The sequence below is a fragment of the Symphalangus syndactylus genome, chromosome 5, assembly GCF_028878055.3.
Source record: "Symphalangus syndactylus isolate Jambi chromosome 5, NHGRI_mSymSyn1-v2.1_pri, whole genome shotgun sequence".
NCBI classification, from domain to species: domain Eukaryota; kingdom Metazoa; phylum Chordata; class Mammalia; order Primates; family Hylobatidae; genus Symphalangus; species Symphalangus syndactylus.
The window spans coordinates 43,792,272-43,811,513 of NC_072427.2; the positions used below are offsets into that span (position 1 = coordinate 43,792,272).

The 19,242-nt window shown below is 47.3% G+C and overlaps 1 protein-coding gene and 1 pseudogene across 3 annotated transcripts in view; one reads left to right on the plus strand and one right to left on the minus strand.

Moving 5' to 3' along the window:
* TLN2 (talin 2) overlaps nt 1–19,242 on the minus strand; it is a 463,814-nt gene that overhangs the window by 379,905 nt on the left and 64,667 nt on the right. The gene's annotated exons all lie outside the window — the stretch shown is intronic.
* LOC129481558 (uncharacterized) overlaps nt 10,871–19,242 on the plus strand; it is a 71,952-nt pseudogene continuing 63,580 nt past the window's right edge.

The following is a 19,242-nucleotide window of genomic DNA, read 5'->3' on the forward strand; positions in this document are numbered from 1 at the left end:
ACAGGTTTAACCACTTTGGGCAGGCTGGTCTCGAACTCCTGACCTCAGGTGATGCACCTGCCTCCGCCTCCCAAAGTGCTGGGATTACAGGCGTGAGCCACCACGCCTGGCCCCGTACAACTCCTTTGTAAATGCAGTTGTGAATGGCAACCCCAATTACAAAGGGATGCACAGGAAGAGCAGGATCCAGTGAGGAAACCGGCTTCTTGTAGCATTGATGAAAGAGAAGTATGACCTTTGAGCTCACACAACTATTGAAGCCCTCTGCTTCTGCTAGGATTCTTCACTTAGTAGTTTTCAGTAGGAACCTTCCCTTACAAACACAGGTTTGTGCTTTGTACTCAATTTTTGAAAATAAGAACAATAAGCAAAAGCGTACATTGTTTAGGAATGCATACATAGGTAGTGCAACTACGAAAAGCAAAGATCAGTTAAAATTAAAAGTTGAGATGGGAAGGACTTCTAAGGTACTTGTAACCTGGTTGTTGACTCCGCAGATGTTCATGTTACTCTTTAAATTACACCTACATTTTGCATACTCTTCTGTATGTATATGGAAATCGAGCACTTAAAAAAAAAAAAAAAAAGACAGTTTTGTGTTAGTGACAGGGACCTCCAAGCATTATCCTCAGTGTTATTCCCAACCTCATTTTAAGACACACCAATAAAACTGAAGTGAGCCCAGAGCTGTGAAGGGGTGGGGCCTGACAAGGAACAGTTGGAAGTTCTGTTCCCAGGGCCACCATCTATAAATACACTTTCATTTTTAAAAGTCTATGCCCTGGGACAGTCCTGTGCTCAGGGCTAATGCCACGCTGACCTCTGAGGCTGCCTCCTAGTCTGGGAAAAGCCAGTGTCAGGTTTCTGCAAACCCACTGGTCTCTCCTCTTACACACCCTGCAGGCCTATTTCCTGTGGCACATTCTGTGACCAGGAACAGTCTCATTAAGGCACCTTTGACAGCTGAGAAAGGAGCAAAGAACCAGACACTGCCACAGACTTAGGAGGAACCCTGGGCCACCCCCTTCCTCAGCTGCACACAGAGGCCTGGCTTCCTTGCCTCTCCTCCTCCAAGCACCTCACTCACGGTCAGTTTACCTTCCTCAGGGGAATTCTGCTCATTCAAAGAATGCTCAAGTCATCCGTTGGTCCGAGAAATAGGTAAAGGCTATAGGGGCATGATCAGTGTGTCTCAATTCCTAACCCTTCCCACACTCACCACTACTATGTTGACCAAATGAGGAAGGCACACTCCTTTCCTAATCATTTGAACAAGGGTATGTCATCCAAAAAGACTTTTTTTGGTAAATCTCACTAGTTAACAAAGCTGTCATTTTTATGTTTTAGTTACAATAGCCAAAAATTGACACCATGACGTCAAGCAACATTTGAACCCCGTTTTGGATGGCCCACACCCCATACTCAGTGCAGGGCTGAAGCACGGGAGAAGCGCCTATTTGAGTCCTCACTGTTTGCTAAGCTTTGTGCCAGATGCTGTCTAGGGTCCAGAGGCGAAGGGAGCCACATCCCTGCCTATCAGGAATTCACATTAGCGTGGGTGAAAGGCACACAGAAGGAGCCCTCTGGCATGAGGGTTCCCACCACGGGACAAAGATGAGGAAGATACAAGGAGTCATCTCAAAGGCTGGGGCCATGTGATCTGGGTTTGGGGGAAGAAAGAGATCAGATTGGTGGTGTGCGGAGGGGTCCTGGAAAAAATGACTTGGACACAGACCCCAAAGTGGGTGAATACAATGCAGGATGTGGTGGGGTGAGGAGATTCTCAGACATCAGTCCTTGGGACTGACTCATATGGGGGTGGGTGCATGGGAAAGGTGGGAACAGGAGCTGAATCAGGGGAAATAGGATGAGCATCTAAGTCTGACGGGCCTCCTATCCCAAGGTAAGATATTGTAACTTTATTCTGAATGCGGTGGGGAATGTCAAGCGCAGGGGAGAAGGAAGAAAAGAGGCAGGAAATGCACCACTGCATTTCCATCACTGCTGGGCGCAAGAAAGAAGGAATCCCTCTGCCTCTGCCCCCCATCCTCCTGCCATCTGACTGACTGATGAGGGAGGCCGGGCTGTGCACCTGCGTGCAGCCTTTGGGAAGACTGTTGAATTTGTCTTGTGTCTTTATTACAGTCCTGAGTTTTCAAACCCGAATGTGAAATCACTGAATTAAGCTGGCCTCTCAGGGAAGAGGGCCAACCTCACCCTTCCCCAAACCAACTGTTATCTTTCATCTCAGTTACCTCCAGATCCTCCATAGCATAACACTCTTGGGTGCCAGCCCCAGATATGGGCTTGCGGTGTCAGCAGGAAAGGGTAGTTCTGGCCCTCAGGGAACTCTTGTTTGACAGAGACAAGGGAACAGAAAATCCCAGAGCAGTATGAAGGGGCCAGTGGAGGGGACTTCCCTGTAAGGGCCATGCAAAGATGCAGGAGAGGCGCATACAGGGTGCAGCTGGGGTAGCACACTGGAGCCCACCCAAACTTGGGAGGTGACACAGGTTACAGCTTATTTCAAAAACATACTCTTACCTTCATATACGACCTAAAGTTTCTTACAAACAGCACTGCCTCTAAGTATGGCAAAAAATTTGTGTTTTGTTTTGAGGCAGGATCACATTCTGCTGCCCAAGCTGGAGTGCAGTGGCGTGATCTCGACTCACTGCAGCCTCGACCTCGACCTCCTGGGCTCAAGTGATCCTCCCACCTCTCAGTCCCCCGAGTAGCTGGGACTACAGGCACACGCCATCATGCCCAGCTAATTTTTTGTAGAGGCGGGGTTTCACCATGTTGCTCAGGCTCTTCTGGAACTCCTGGGCTCAAGCCATCCTCCTGCCTCAGCCTCCCAAAGTGCTGCGATTACAGGTGTAAGCCACCATGCCCAGACTTGTGTTTGTTTTTACCCCCACCCTAACCCCAGTTTGGAACAAAACAGAGGAGTTTTATCATGTTGTGTCACTTATTCAAGAGATCCTTCATATATATGTCAAGTATTGTCTATAGAACAAATTAGCAATGTCCCAGAATTATATTTTGCTGTTTTTAAAATGTATATAAGGGCTACTATGACTAATGAAATATGAATTCCCTCGATAACCTTTTTGTCTTGATATGTTCTGTCTCCAAGGATACTGAAAGTACAATTACTATTGTCTGCAGGGAGGTGTCGCCAAACTTTTAGGCCTTCAAAGATGCCCTCACCTTTCTCTCCCAGCACAGTGCCTGCACTGGCTCGGTGGGTAACAAAGGCAGTGGCTGGGGACTGTCCCAGAGCTCCTGCATGCGGATCTCACCTGCCACTTGAGAACTGCATACCATTCTCACCTCCCCAGCACCTGCTCCAGGCCACTCTTAGGGCTGCTGGGGGCAGGGGCATCAGGAGGCCTGGAGCCTGTGGCCTCTTCCTGCCCATGTTCTCTGAGGCCTGTGAAGGGCCAGCTAGTGTGAGTCACTAGGAATTCAAGTTTGGCAGCCTGGCGCCCCAGAGATGCAGAGCTGTTATCAAAGGTCCACTGTCAGCCCTGGCCCAGGCCTTTGACTTAAGGGAACTCGCCATTGGATGTAGTGACTAATGCCTGAGCATAAGCCAGGGTCTCGTTACCCTTACTGAAGAGTTTCAGCCCCTCCTTGGCTGAGGAGCCTGGGTAGGTCGACTGTCTGGGTTAAACATCAAAGAGCTACCTCTGGAATCTGTTTCCTGGTTTGGCCATCCTCCCGAATGGGTCCCATGGGTTGGAAACACTGACTGTGTCTATAAGTGAGCCCTCAGAATTTGAGAAGGATCCCACTTGTGTGCAGTCTCAGTGGGAAAGGGGCATGAGATCATTTTGTTCCCATGTTAGTTGCTGAAACCCTTTGTCCTTCTGGAATTGGCAGGCCTTTACTTTTCCTGAGCTCTTAGCAATGGTTTCCCTATAAAGCTATTGTTTTGAGTCAATCACGAAGCATGCTGGACTTACATGTGCATGTGCTCTCTCTCTCTCTCTCTCTCTCTCTCACACACACACCCCCACACAAACACACACCCACACGCAAGAGCCATGCCCATCTTGAGCTCAGGAAAGATGGCAAAATCCACCGGGATGTTTTACTTTGGAAGAAGGTGACATATTGAGGAGTGGGTTCTGTATTCTTAATTTGGCTTTTGCTTTTTTAAACTACAGACTTTAGCTAGAAGAGAGTCAGTAAGAGCAAAGGGATTAAAATATTTCCTTCATTAGGCATCCACTTAGGAATTGCCTGTGTGTTAGTGCTTTAAGGGTGCTTGTGGGTGGCTCTCAAGAGCGCCAACTCCAGAATCAAGCCAAGCACACAAGCAGCCTGAACAAGAGGAGAGTTTTTCTTTGCACACTCCACCAACACAAAGTATTCAGTCACATTGCTCCATCCATTCAGGCCCTATTTCCCAATGGCAGAACAACTAGTCTTCCTCTGCAAACTCCAGCATTCCTCTGGGGCCAATTTAAAAAAGCTTGGGACTTCAAAATGCACGGGCACACTTTTCTTTATAAAGAACAGCTTTTGGGTAAGCAGCATTGTGAAAAGAACCAAATTTATAAATCCACACAAAAGCCATGTATTTCTTTTGAGACAGATCAACTCACACACTTTTTCTTCTGATTCACTGTGTGTGCTATCTGGTCTACAATGTAGACAGTTCCCTAGGTCAGAAAATGCATCTGCTCATGAACAGACAGAAATGGCAATGTTCTTAACACTTGTCTTAGATGAGAAGTCTGCTTACATGCTCACAATAAAATAAGGAAGCAATTTTTGACTCTAGTCCAGAAGCTTCTGGAATCTTTTTTCCAACACAAATGTTTCTCATTTAGTCCAAGCTCTGTTTCAATCACACGCCAAGAAAAGACAAAGAAAAACCCCCCTACCACCTACTCCTGCCTTCATGAAAACATTATAAATTATCTTTATTACATCATATAGAAAAGTCATCTCACATAAGGTAAATTGTGGACAAATGGTTACAGCAGCCGTTTTCTGGACAACTGCTGTATTCATAGGTGTTCTTCTGCTCACCTGCCAGGCCCTGGCCTTATCTCTCTCAAGAAAACAGCATGGAAATGAGCATCCCTGTCTGAAGCCTTTGACATTCATTTCTAAAGAAATGTCATGAACATCAACATCAAAAGACAACTCCTTTGTATATTTATTTATTTATTTATTTATTTTTTTTTTTGAGACGGAGTCTCGCTCTGTAGCCCAGGCTGGAGTGCAGTGGCGCAATCTCGGCTCACTGCAAGCTCCGCCTCCCAGGTTCACACCATTCTCCTGCCTCAGCCTCCAAAGTAGCTGGGACTACAGGCACCTGCCACCACGCCCGGCTAATTTTTTGTATTTTTAGTACAGACGGGGTTTCACCTTGTTGGTCAGGATGGTCTCAATCTCCTGACCCTGTGATCTGCCTGCCTTGGCCTCCCAAAGTGCTGGGATTACAGGCGTGAGCCACCGCACCCTGCCGACAACTCCTTTGTAACGTTAAATAATTTCAGAAATAAAAACTGACTGGCTGGAGTGTCTTAAATTCTTAGCTTTCCCCAGCTTAGTAAATCCCAGCTGTGCGGGGGATGTCAGTAGTTTAACTTTCACATGGACCCCACAGCCAACACCCTTGTCATCATTCTGTTACAGGCATTTCAAAGAAGTTTAAATCAGCATGCTATCCCCCTCTGGCTCATTTCCTAGGTTAGGTCAACTCTTAGGTGGCAATGCTTAAGCTCTGAGGGTCCCACACCAAAATGAGGCCTGCTCTCTTTTCATTTTCGGTTATGGGCTCACTCCAGAATAGAAGGCCACGGTTTTCCAGTTTACACCAAAAGAACGGAAGGAAAACTTAAGTGTCTGGATTATTAAAATCTAGACAACCTTTATTATTGTTGTTTATTCTTACTAAAGCTCTGCCTGGTGATAAGTGTGTGAACTTACCCAAGACTACACCAAGGATGTGTCTTTTCTGCTCCAATCGGAAATTTTAGATGCAGAAGGAACTTTGAAGATCTGGCCCAGCCGGGATTATAAAATAATCTGGCCAAAACTCCACAAAGGACTAAAGGGGTGGGCCACCTGACACTAGGGAAGCCATTCACAGCAAGTCTGAGGTTTCCTTCCTTTATGAAGTTCTGTATTCTAGCTTAAATTCACGTCATGCAAATTTTGCAATTATTCAATATGTGCATGCTTATTTTCACACTAATTTTTTTTTTGAGATAGAGTCTCACTCTGTCACCCATGCTGGAGTGCAATGGCGCGATCTCAGCTCACTGCAACCTCTATCTCTTGGCGATTCTCCTGCCTCAGCCTCTCGAGTAGCTGGGATTACAGGCATGTACCACCATGCCCGGGTAATTTTGTATTTTTAGTAGAGACGAGGTTTTGCCATGTTGGCCAGGCTGGTCTCGAACTCCTGACCTCAGGTGATCCACCCACCTTGACCTCCCAAAGTGCTGGGATTACAGGCGTGAGCCACCACAGCCGGCCTTAAAAATAATCTTTTGTCTTCCATATTACCTGAGTAAAATTAAGGCTCCAATAAGATGTCTTAGGTTTATCCTGTGGTTTCACAAATCCAGGCTCACCACGTAGCACTTCACCCCTATCTGGGAGGCAAAAATTTTGTCTCTCTCCTTCTCGTACTGACAATAACCTACTGCTCAATTATGTTTGGTGACCTGACCAAAAGACTTGGAGGCAGGCTGAGGCACAGAACCCAGGTCTCTGGCCTCCTGGTATAGGGCTCTTTGCCACTTTACATCCATCCAGTTCACAGGCACCCACAGCCATTCTGCAACTCATAAGGCAATGGTCAACTTTAAAATCTGCCCACACATCTCTATATTGAGGGAGGCTTAGGTTGGTGAGTGTCCTTCCCCAAGCTTGAGGCAAGGCTCACAAAACGGAGGGCTAATTCTTCACTGGCTTTCAGAATGCCCAAATCTCATTGGCTTTTGGAATATTTTGCCAACTTCCCCACCCACTGGGCACTTTGTCCCCATTCACAGCCATTTGCAAAAATTTAAAGTACAAGCTGCTTAGTGGAGACAAGTCAGAGCCAGTATCATCAGCATCCCAAATCTGAAAATAAAACCAAAATCAAATCTCCTTAGGGGAAAACTGTCAACCCAAACACAAGGCGGTTTAATTCAGAACTGTGTTGACCACTTTCCTGTTAACAGGCTTTCAGCCAGAGTTACCTACTGGAAGGGCTATAGTAAATACTAAATATCTTAGCTGTGCATTTCATATTCCAAAGCAAAGGGAGAAAAGGGATCATGCTAATATAAAAGCTATGTTTACAAATTCCCAGGGGCATCATAAGTCCTCTAAAGCAATGGTTCTCAACAAGGAGCAATTTTACCCCACAGGGAACATTTGGCAATGTCTGGAGACATTTTTGGCTGTCACACCTGAAAGGGGGTGGGGATGCTAGTGGCACCTACTGGGTAGAGAGGCCAGGGATGCTGCTAAACACCCTACGATGCACAGGCCAGCCCCCACACAACAAAGAATCATCCAGCCCCAGATGGCAACAGTGCTGAGGACTGAGAAAGCCTAAACTGCAGGAAGTAGGAAGAAGACTGGAACAAAGTCACGAGTCCTAGTTCGTTCTCTGATAGGCTCCTCGGTCCGGACATACTACCGGACCTTCCTGGGTCTCTGGTTCATTGTCACTAAACAGAGAGGTTGGCCTGTTTCGGAGGTTTTGCAACCCCTAGACTGAGTTCAACCATTAATTCTCCAGGGCTTAAAGTACGGCTGCTCTCCAGGCTGGCAGCCGCTGCCTCTCATCATACCTCCCCTGATCAGGGGGCATTTCCCACCAGTTCTCTCAAAGCCCCATCACTTTCCTCTGGAAAAGGGAGCAATGCTAAAAGCAACTTCTTTCTCCTTATCACCAGCCACCACGCCAGTCCCTTGCGACCTCCCAGTCCACAGGAATGAGACACAAGGAGTTCCTGGACTCTACAAACTCCTTCCAACCCTAAAACCTATGATTCTATTCAGTTAACGAACTAAGGACAGACATGGAAGCTTCATTTCCAATTCTATGTTCTGCTCTGCAGAAATGCGTAAGCAGAAGAGAAAAAAAATGCTTTACAATAAAATTAAAAGAAAAAAGCACAGCTGCAACTGCGTTCAATGTACATTAAGAATTTTCCATTTTCATAATACTTTGCAACCGTAAAATCAGCTCACTACCCTATCTTAGCGGACAGACTTAGTATTAAAGCCATCGTTTCGTGGATAGAGAAAACGTGCTACCACCTTGCCATTCCCAAAACCTTCTCCACTGCCTCTAGCTGTTTACACAGCTCCATGGAAGACAACAACTTAGCTGAGAGGCTAAACCCCTCCACACACAACCCGGTAGTTTTGAGAACGACAGAACACAGAGACTGTTTTACATGTAAAATTTTCACGTTCAGGAAAAGGAATATAACTGGCCTGACTAGGGGAGAGGATTACGGTTTTAACTGCCTCCATACAATTATCATCACACTCGTTCTCTGAAAGAGTCGGAGACAGAACCACTTCCCCAGCCGCACTGCACAGGAATCCCATTATCTCCATCACACACCAAGCCACGGATTCTCCAGGTGGCAAGCTGGGATAGGGGGGCTAGGCCAACCGGAGAGTAAGTGATAACTCCCAGCAAAGAGAGAGAACCAGAGGAATCTCCCAAGGCTAAAAGAAAACAGCATATACTGCTGCTGCCAAGTAGAAGAGCTAAAGGGCTTAGCATATTTCATTTGCCTTAAAAACAAAAAACAAACAAAAAAACGCGCTCACCACAAGTTTCCCAAGTACATGCATCATCCATTACAGCAAATGAGAGAGGAAATCTAAAGATCATTTAAGGGGGAGAAAAGACTAGCGAAAACTCTGAGTAATCACACATGCATCCCATAGTGCCCATGGGCACAGAGTGCTAACATCCCAGGGCAAAGTTTGCTCTCAGCAAGTACAAATCCGAAATCATCATAAAGATGCTGAGTGATTTAGTCATGAGCCCTCCCCTCAGCCATCAGAAGGAATGGCAAAAATGCAGAGTGAGTGCTAGGAGCCAGAACAATTTCATTTTCCTCCTAATTGCACAAAGAATTTGCATTTAAAATGAGCATTTCAAGAATGCCCGATAGTTGGCTGCTAACATGAACAAGGATAAAAGTGATTCATCACCCGACAACACCAAAATTTTTTGCAATCATTTAATTTCAAAAAAAGTATTTGGGTACCCTAGTACACTGAAGAACACTTCTGGCTAATTACCTCTCACAAGTCAGGTGTCAGATTAACTTTTTTTTTAAATATACTTTAAGTTCTAGGGTACATGTGCACAATGTGCAGGTTTGATACATAGGTATACATGTGTCATGTTGGTTTGCTGCACCCATCAACTCATCATTTACATTAGATATATCTCCTAATGCTATCCCTCCCCACTCCCCCGACCCCACAACAGGCCCGAGTGTGTGATATTCCACTTCCTGTGTCCAAGTGTTCTCATTGTTCAATTCCCACCTATGAGAACATGTAGTGTTTGGTTTTCTGTCCTTGCGATAGTTTGCTGAGAATGATGGTTTCCAGCTTCATCCATGTCCCTGCAAAGGACATGAACTCATCCTTTTTTATGGCTGCATAGTATTCCATGGTGTATATGTGCCACATTTTCTTAATCCAGTATATCACTGATGGACATTTGGGTTGGTTCCAAGTCTTCGCTATTGTGAATAGCGCCACAATAAACATACGTGTGCGTGTGTCTTTATAGTAGCATGATTTATAATCCTTTGCATATACCCAGTGATGGGATTGCTGGGTCAAATGCTATTTCTAGTTCTAGATCCTTGAGGAATTGCCACACTGTCTTCCACAACGGCTGAACTAATTTCATTCCCACCAACAGTGTAAAAGCATTCCTATTTTTCCACATCCTCTCCAGCATCTGTTGTTTCCTGGCTTTTGTTTTTTGTTTCTTTGAGACGGAGTCTCACTCTGTCGCCCAGGCTGCAGTGCAGTGGCGCAATCTCAGCTCACTGCAAGCTCCGCCTCCCAGGTTCACGCCATTGTCCTGCCTCAGCCTCCCGAGTAGCTGGGACTACAGGCACCCGCCACTAGGCCCAGCTAATTTTTTGTGTATTTTTAGTAGAGACGGTGTTTCACCGTGTTAGCCAGGATGGTCTCGATCTCCTGACCTCGTGATCCGCCCGTCTCGGCGTCGCCAAGTGCTGGGATTACAGGCGTGAGGCACTGCGCCAGCCTGTTCCCTGACTTTTTAATGATCGTCATTCTAACTGGCGTGAGATGGTATCTCATTGTCGTTTTCATTTGCATTTCTCCAGATTAACTCTTAAAAATGCACTCACATCGCATTAACAAAAGGTAACAAGGAAACAAGGTACCTTCTTGGTGGCTAGGCTTCCCTAGAATCAAACTTTTATGCTTTCTACATCATTTCAGATTTACAAGCTAAGTGAAATAGAGAAATAAATCAGGAAATAAAGACCTGTCAATTAACAAGAACAGTTCTCACCACTCATATCCAAAACACAGAACTGCTGTTTGACTTTTGCAGGGAGGAAGAGATCCAGAGGGGAACACAGAAGTTGGGGGACGGTCAGAAAGTGGGAAGTCAGTGGGTGGCTGTAGCCTTGCTCTGTAGGAGGGACAATTTCAAGAGCTTCATGAAAGACACAAGAGGCTTTTATCTTCTTTCCTCACTAATAAAATTAGAGGGTGAAAATATACACTAGAAAAACATCCAAAGAAGTTCAACCAGCCAGAGGCGGGGGGGTTGGGGGAAAGGCAAGAGGCGCCCCTACTCTGACTGGGAATAAGTACCCCCATGGCCACGGCCATCAGCCAGCTGCTCAGCAAAGAGGGAGCTCTAGAGAGTCTGGCGCTGTCCTTAGTGTCTCCTTCCACATCCTCCTCCTTATGGGGGTGGCAGCTCTGCGGTGAGGAGAGATTTTCCCCAGAACTAGACAATTTCCAAACAAGGGCATTTTCATTAAAGATGAGACACAAGGCAATGAACGAGAGAAAGAGAAATGGCCAGAGGATGCTGTCCAGCCTGCATGTGGGTCTCATTCCCACCAGAGCCTCATACCACACCGGTTCTGGTTCCAGAAGCGAAGCCCAGACCCCAGCTGGCAAGAGCCATGCCCACAGCGCCAGGCCATTTCCTCCACCTCTGGTCTCTCATTATTCAGCCTACAGCACTACCTGACTTGTCTCCTAAAAACAGGGGTCCCCTCTGGCTAACCAGACTTCCCACCATCCCCAAGACGCTAACATGCCTGGCACACTCTCAGCCTGGGAATCTGGACCCTGAGGGTCCAGGGAAGATGAATCACTAGCTAAAAACAGGAACTCAAGAGTAGTGCTGGTTTCCAAAACAGATGGCCCTAACAACGTGTCCAGCCAGTTCCCTCAAGTGGACAGCCCACGGGCCTTTCAGAAGACCCAGGCAAGGGGCCAACTGTGGACAGCACAAAGCAGAGTACGTTTCCTGGTCCTCTCCTGGGGGCTTCTGGGAAGCAGCCCACACTGGTGCTCCTTCTTCCATCATTTAGTTTATTATTTTTATTTATTATGTTTATTTATGTTTTTGAGACAGAGTCTCGCTTTGTGGCCCAGGCTGCAGCGCAGTGGCGCAATCTCGGTTCACTGCAACCTCCGCCTCCCGGGTTCAAGCAATTCTCCTGCCTCAGCCTCCCAAGTTGCTGGGACTACAGGCACCCGCCACCATGCCCAGCTAATTTTTGTATTTTTAGTAGAGACGGGGTTTCACCATATTGGCCAGGCTGGTCTCGAACTCCTGACCTTGTGAACCACCCACCTCGGCCTCCCAAAGTGCTGGGATTACAGGCATGAGCCACCGCACCCGGCCTAGTTTATTTTTAAAAATACAGACAGATATAGATATAGCCCTTTCTCTTGACTCCAACAATGAAAAGTTAAATGTCCCAGGCCATGACTTCCTCAGCTTGGATAGGGTCTAGCCAACAGCTGGTCACTCTGCGCTGACCAGGCCACTCTTGAGCCAGCAGCAATTTCTGTGAGTGCTCCTGTGCATGCTCTTCCCCTTGCATGGAGTAGGCGCCTTTTACCTGTCAGCCTAGCTCTCATCCTTCAAGCCCTTGCTGAAATGTCGACTCTTTAGAGACCATCCAAAACAACTGCTCCTCTCCGTCTACTACACCTTGCTTGTCTCATTTCTGCTATTACCCCCAAGGCCTGAGCCAGAGCCTGGCCCACAGTGATGCTCAGTAACTATTTACTCAATAAATGAATGCACTAGGAAAAGCAAAGCAAACACATCTAAATACTACGTCTAGGTATAAGCCCATCCGTGTTGAAGACATAAGTAACATTATTCATATTGCTCTATACATCACAGCCAGAGTCTGGAAACTGCCTACATGCCTATGTACAGAAGAACAGGTACATAATATGAACAAAATGAATAAGTACCATACTACGATGAGAATGACAGACCCACAACTCACACGAAGATGGAGGCAAATCTCACAAACATCATGTTGAACAAAACCAGAAACAAGAGGACACACTGGGCAGGTCCATTTACATTAAGTTCAAAAACAGGCAAAACTGGCCAGACGCGGTGGCTCACGCCTGTAATTCCAGCACTTTGGGAGGCTGATGCAGGCGGATCACAAGGGAGTTTGAGACCAGCCTGGCCAATATGGTGAAACCCCGTCTCTACTAAAAAATACAAAAATTAGCAGGGCATGGTATCGTGTGCCTGTAGTCCCTGCTACTTGGGAGGCTGAAGCAGGAGAATCACTGGAACCTGGGAGGCAGAGGTTGCAGTGAGCTGAGATTGCACCATTGCACTCCAGCCTGCTGGGCAACAGAGCGAGACTCTGTCTTAAAAATAAAATAAAATAAAATAAAATAAAATAAAATAAAATAAAATAAAATAAAATAAAATAAAATAAAATAAACACACACACACACACACACACACACACACACACACACAAGCAAAACTAAGTCGAGATTATGACTGTGGGAAGGCGGTGCACCAGCAGGGGTATCAGGGGGCTTCTGAAGTACTGATCAGGTTATTTCCTGAGCTGGATGCAGGTTACACAGGTGAGTTCAGTTTGTGAAAATTCATCAAATCGTCCAGTTATGATTTGTGTTCGTTTCTCTATGCTCTATTTCAACAAAACTTCATTGCAAAGAGAGAAAACATATCTGAAATAAACATGGAATTCTTATTTTTCTTAATAAAGCCAGCTAAAGATTCCTGTCCATCATGAGGACTGGCACCTGACATAGAGCTTCCCTTGGATGAGAGGCACACAACACCTGCCTCTTCATACAAGACCACGTGGCTAGTGTCAGGCATGGTGGCTCACGCCTGTAATCCCAGCACTTTGGGAGGCTGAGGCAGGTGAATCACCTGAGGTTGGGAGTTCGAGACCAGCCTGACCAACATGGAGAAACCCCATCTCTACTAAAAATACAAAGTAGCCGGGCGTGGTGGCACATGCCTGTAATCCCAGCTACTAGGGAGGCTGAGGCAGGAGAATTGCTTGAACCTGGAGGCGGAGGTTGCGGTGAGCCGAGATCGCGCCATTGCACTCCAGCCTGGGCAACAAGAGCAAAACTCCATCTCGAGGGAAAAAAAAAAAAACCACGTAGCTAGTTATTCAGGTGAGGTGTGAACACATCAAATGCACCCCAAAGCTGAAACCTGCTAGGACACATGGCTGGCTGCTGCAATCTTCTTCCACCTTTGCAGTCCTAGAAAGTATGGATCCTGATAAATATCAGTGGCTTTAAATGGAAACAGGTGGTAGGAATGTCACTGCCTGAGGCTGATGCAGCACCTCGGCAGACATCTGAAGCCGCAACTCTGCTTAGAGCCTACAGAGTTGAGGTCCTGGATCACACCAGAGACGGGGAGTAACAATCGTGGGTCACCTGCTGCCTCTTTCTAGTAATTTCTTACTTTTAAATTATTTCATGAAAATTGATCATTCAAGGGGAAAATCCTCTCTGAGCCAGGGGGAAAAAACTACATGAGTAACAAAGCAATCGCTTTGGCTAAGCTTTGGCTCACTCCAAAGCTTAGGACCTCAGACACTAAGTGGCCCCAGGCCAACTGTGACCCAAAGAACAAGCCCCTGGAACAGGATCACACTCAGCAGGGGGAAAGAAAAACAACTAAAGCCTGCCCCAGGACACCTACTAAGACTCAACTCAAAGTTAGCAAGCAAAAGGGCTTACATATTCTTTTGCACTAAAGGGCCCAAACAAGTGTTGGTTGGATGCTGTCAACCTGAAAAATAGAAGTTCAGACTTGACTTGCCTAGCATACCTGCACATGTTCAATTCACACACTCATACACACAGGCATGCACACTTTCCTACTCAAACTCCAGTAAATTTTCCTCTATCATAAATTTTTAACTTACTAGGACGTTCAGGGCTTGAGGAATACTATAAAGGTATCGTTACTGATTTATAAGACACAGCCCCTTTTAAAATAAAGTGCATTCTTATTTTGTCATCCTATTCGTATGTCTGCCCTGTGAGGTAGGGAGGGCGAACTGATCTCCATTTTACTTAGAAAAAAAAAAAAAAAAAAGGCCAGGCGTGGTGGCTCACACTTGTAATCCCAGCACTTTGGGAGGCCAAGGCAGGTGGATCACGAGGTCAAGAGATGGAGACCATCCTGACCAACATGGTGAAACCCTGTCTCTACTAAAAATACAAAAAATTAGCCGGGCTTGGTGGCAGGCACCTGTAGTCCCAGCTACTCGGGAGGCTGAGGCAGGAGAATAACTTGAACCCAGGAGATGGAGGTTGCAGTGAGCCGAGATCGCACCACTGCACTCCAGCCTGGCGACAGAGTGAGACTCCGTCTCCAAAAAAAAAATACAGAGTCTACTGCTTTCCACATAGAGCTAGTGCCACATAAACCAGCAGACCTCTGAAATAGAGGTTTAGCCACTAATAGCCTCCCCTCCTTAGGTCTTCCAGCCACCAGAGAGGAGGGCAGAGGTAGGAGAGGGATGCAAAAAAGAAGAAATGCTGATTAAGTAAGCCAGGACATGCAAAGAGAGTCGCACTCAAGTCCTGCATCATCCTTGAGTTTTTTATTTTTTCTTTTTGAGACAGAGTCTCGTTTTGTTGCCCAGGTTGGAGTGCATCAGTGCCACCATGGCTCACTGTAGCCTTGACCTCCTGGACTCAGGTGACCCTCCCACCTCAGCCTCCGGAGTAGCCGGGACTATAGGTGCGCACCATGACACCCAGCTAATTTTTTTTTTTTTTTTTTTTGTAGAGATGAGGTTTCGCCATGTTCCCCAGGCTGCCCCCTCAAGAAGATACTTCTTAATCAAGTATCTTCAAGAGGAATCTCTCTCCCTCCTAGAGGTTTGTGAGACACTCCAGGAATGGCAAAGAAAAACCATGACCAACCAGCAACATCTCTTTATTAACAAGTAATCAATGTGCCATCTCTCATTAGGCCTAGCTCAGAATCAGAAATTGGAAAGGCACAAGGAGCCAAGTCGCCAATGTGAAAGAGATTCCAAATGTACTATTTCTAACACCCATCTCAAGGAATCAGGGAGAGGCAGCGGGCGGCAGGGGTGGAGGGGTAACCCCACCTGACCCTTGGCATGGAGAGACACTGGAAAAAAGGCCTGGGCACAAGAGTAAGCCTTGTCCCCACTGGTCATTGCCACATAAGCCCTCACTCCCACCAACGAGATGCCCACACCACTGCAGAGGTGGCGCTCTGAGAGCCACCAGCAATAAAGGCTCTATTGTTGACTCACAGAAAAACTTCAGAATCCCAAGAAAGAAATGCCAAGGCCCAACAACTGTGGATGTGGGACCATTGATCAGACCTGACCATCATGTCACTGTCAACTGAAAAACATTTTTTTCCAGTTTTCTGGCAGAGTTGCTTCCAAACCATTCCAAACTTCCAAAACATGGCTAATTATACAAGGTAAATGAGTCATGACAAGCAACACAAAGGAAAAACCGCAGAAATCCATTCTAGGTGCTCACGGCAGGAGGTGACACAGGAGAGGGGACCTGAAGCCAAGCAGTGAAGTGGGCAAAATGGGACTTCATGCTCCCTCCAGCCCCCAGGACTCCCTCGCCTGCCAACCAGCTCCCACGTGCAGCATTTTTGCCTGTGCACCCTCCTGCACTCCTCCCCTTTGTCAAGTCCCTCTGCTGGCTGTGGCTTTAACATCTAGACATGTGGAAAACCCCAACACAAACCAGCCAGCTCCCTGCCTCGCCACCAGAACGCTGTCCCTCTCTCCCAGCAAGAACTCTCCCTGGGTCACTGGAAAAGGCAGTTCTGCCGCTGGAGGTCTGACCCCCAAGGAAGACGGGGCCCAATTCCTCTGCAGTCACCAGCCTCTGCCTTAAAGAATCTGCAGCTCAAAAACCCCCAAGAACCCCTGCTATGAACTCAATCATGTCCCTCCAAACTCCTATGCTGAAGCCCTAACCCCCAGGGGGATTGCGCTAAAGACAGGGCCTTAGGGAGATAATTAGGTTTAGATGAGGTCATGACAGTGGAGCCTTCATGATGGGGTTAGTGCCCTGTTAAGAGGAGATGCCAGAGAGCCTGCCTGTGCATGCACACTTGCATGCTCTCCCTCTCTCGCTCTGTCATGTGAAGACGCAGCCAGAAAGCAGCTGCCTGTAAACCAGGAAGAAGGCCCTCACCAGAACCCATCACGCTAGCACCCTGATCTCAGACTTCCAGCCTCCAGAACCGTGAAAAAATTTCTATTGTTTAAGCCATCCAGTCCACAGCATTTTGTAATAGCAACCTGAGCTAATACCTTCCCCATGGAGATTCCCCTTGACCCCAAGGGTCGACGGGGCCACAGGCAAACTAAACAGGGTATCAAGCATTCACAGGTTGTAAAAAGTAGCTTGTGAGGCATGATGCCCTACTGTCAAATTCTCCCTGATCCTGAATTCCCCCATCCCACAGCTTGGTGGCCTAATGCCAGAATGTCAAGGAGCCCTGAACCCCCCCTTTTCTGCCACGGGGCAGCAGAAGGGGACAGAGCCGGGGAGAACCTGTGCAATGAGACAGTGGATGGAAGAGTAAGCCCCAGGAAACAGAAATGGCCACACAACCTTTGCACATGTAGTCTCAGGGAGATCAGAGCCTCTGAGGGCATACTAACTATGTGACAAGCCCTCATTCCCAACCTCAACACTGGGAATCTAAAATTAGCCAGAGAAAGAGTCTACTCAGCTCTGTGTCTCCTACACAGGCCCTGATAAGTGTCACTACCTCCTTTGGCAATAACTTGTCTTGGGAGTGCTATAAATACTACCTAAGTCTACCCAATGTGAATTATGAATACCAAGAATCATTTCAGGGTTTTCAGGCACTGGCTATGTGACAGGGGTGTCAAATTCAAAGTCGCCTGCACGAGACGCATACCCAGGGAACACATAAATCCCTCAGGTCCAGCCCTGCATTTTAAACGGTGGGGAGGACTCACTCAAGTGCACCTCCACCTTCTGTGCGGCTGAAGCTGCAGCTGCTACTGCTGCAGCTCTGAAGAGCCGATGAAATGCTTTTCACCTTTTGTCAAATTGCTAGGAAGTAGGAGGCTGGGAGAGACGAGAAGCTTCAGATTATAGAAAAGGACAAAAAGAAGTTTGGCCTTCTTGGATATTTAGATCTGACTCAGGGCTTTCCAGTGAAGAGGCCCTTGAAAAACGGAGGCTGGAGAAGCAGCAGGTACTCCCCGGATGATCCAGGGCTGTTACTTGTCACTTGTCCCCTTGGGGGCTTGATCCAGTAAGGTTCTTTTTTTTTTAAGAGTCTTACTCTGTCACCCAGTAGGTTCTTAATAGATGTCTGTGGATTGAACTTCAGTTCTTTGGGTTTCTGGGGTTCACAACTGCAGACTCGTAACCCCCAGGAGCAGGGCCGGCTGCACTGGTCTGCAAAAGCAAAGTGTCAGCAGGACGCCCTGCACCTGGCCAAGAGGTAAAGCTTAGGCACAGGGAACAGGTGGTGGCAGCAGAGGAGGGGTACTGGCTCCGAGGACAGGACGCTGGGGAATGGAGATGTGTGTCAGAATCAAGAGAGATAGCAGAAGGGGACTGGAAAAGGGCCCATCAAGGCATATGGAGTCCCAGAGGCAAAAGGGAGAGAGGGTGTTAGAGGATGATAAGCAGTGACCCGTGACGGGCAGCCCCGAGCAGGGCACCTGGGAACAAACTGTGAGATTTGGCCACCAAAGGGTTGCTGGAGGCCTTCCAGAATGGCGCTCTGGCATAGTGGTAACCGCAAAAGTCGATGAGTAGGAACGAGGTATAAGTTACTCTTTCTAAAACTCAACAAACACCTCACAACCGACACTAGGCCAGTGGTTAAAAAAACAAACAAAAAGATTGCTCCCCATACAGTGCAATGCCCCAGTCTTTAACCAACCCCTGTGCTATCTGACTCCGACTGCGCCGTACCATCTTTTTGTCTTGGTTTATTCAGTATCTCCCATCCCGAACACCCTCTCCCACTGGCTTTTTGACATTCTGCAGATTGCTGAAGGCGCAGCTGAGGTGCACCTCCAGGAACCCCTTCCTGAGTTCCCCATCACATCCTCTCCATCGAGAACCTCTCTCCTGTCCTGGAAACTGCAATATGGCTGACCTACACTCCTGCAGGCAGAGTCGGGGACTCACTGCCTCTGTATCACTCTCAGGAGGCACCACAATCTTTTGCCCACAACAGACCCTCAAAAAAGAGGAGTCCATTGAATACAATGGTTCCCTTTAAAAACAGTTACTTATTTTTCTCCCTCCTTTGCTCAAATTCCTTGTGCTTAGTAACAGACATAACTGCCCACCACAAAACCCCTGCGTTCAGTATTTCACAAGTTTGATTCTGTCAGCCCCCCGGGGGGAGGAAAAGTGAAGAATAAGCTGTGTGGAGGGACCTGGGACTGGGGGGATGATAGTGTCTATCTCTTCTCTCCCCACCTGCCCCGATGTCACAGGGTCGGCAGAAAGGAGGGTCTTGGGAAGAATGCTCTGGAAGCCATCCGAAAGAGTTCAGTCCCTGCTAGGCTACTCTGGGCCACTCCTCTAAAGGGCTGAATGAAAGAAGCCAGTGTTCCAGGGTCTAAGGCAAACTAGGAGCTGGATCTATCTGCTCAAAACTAAACCCTCCCTCTT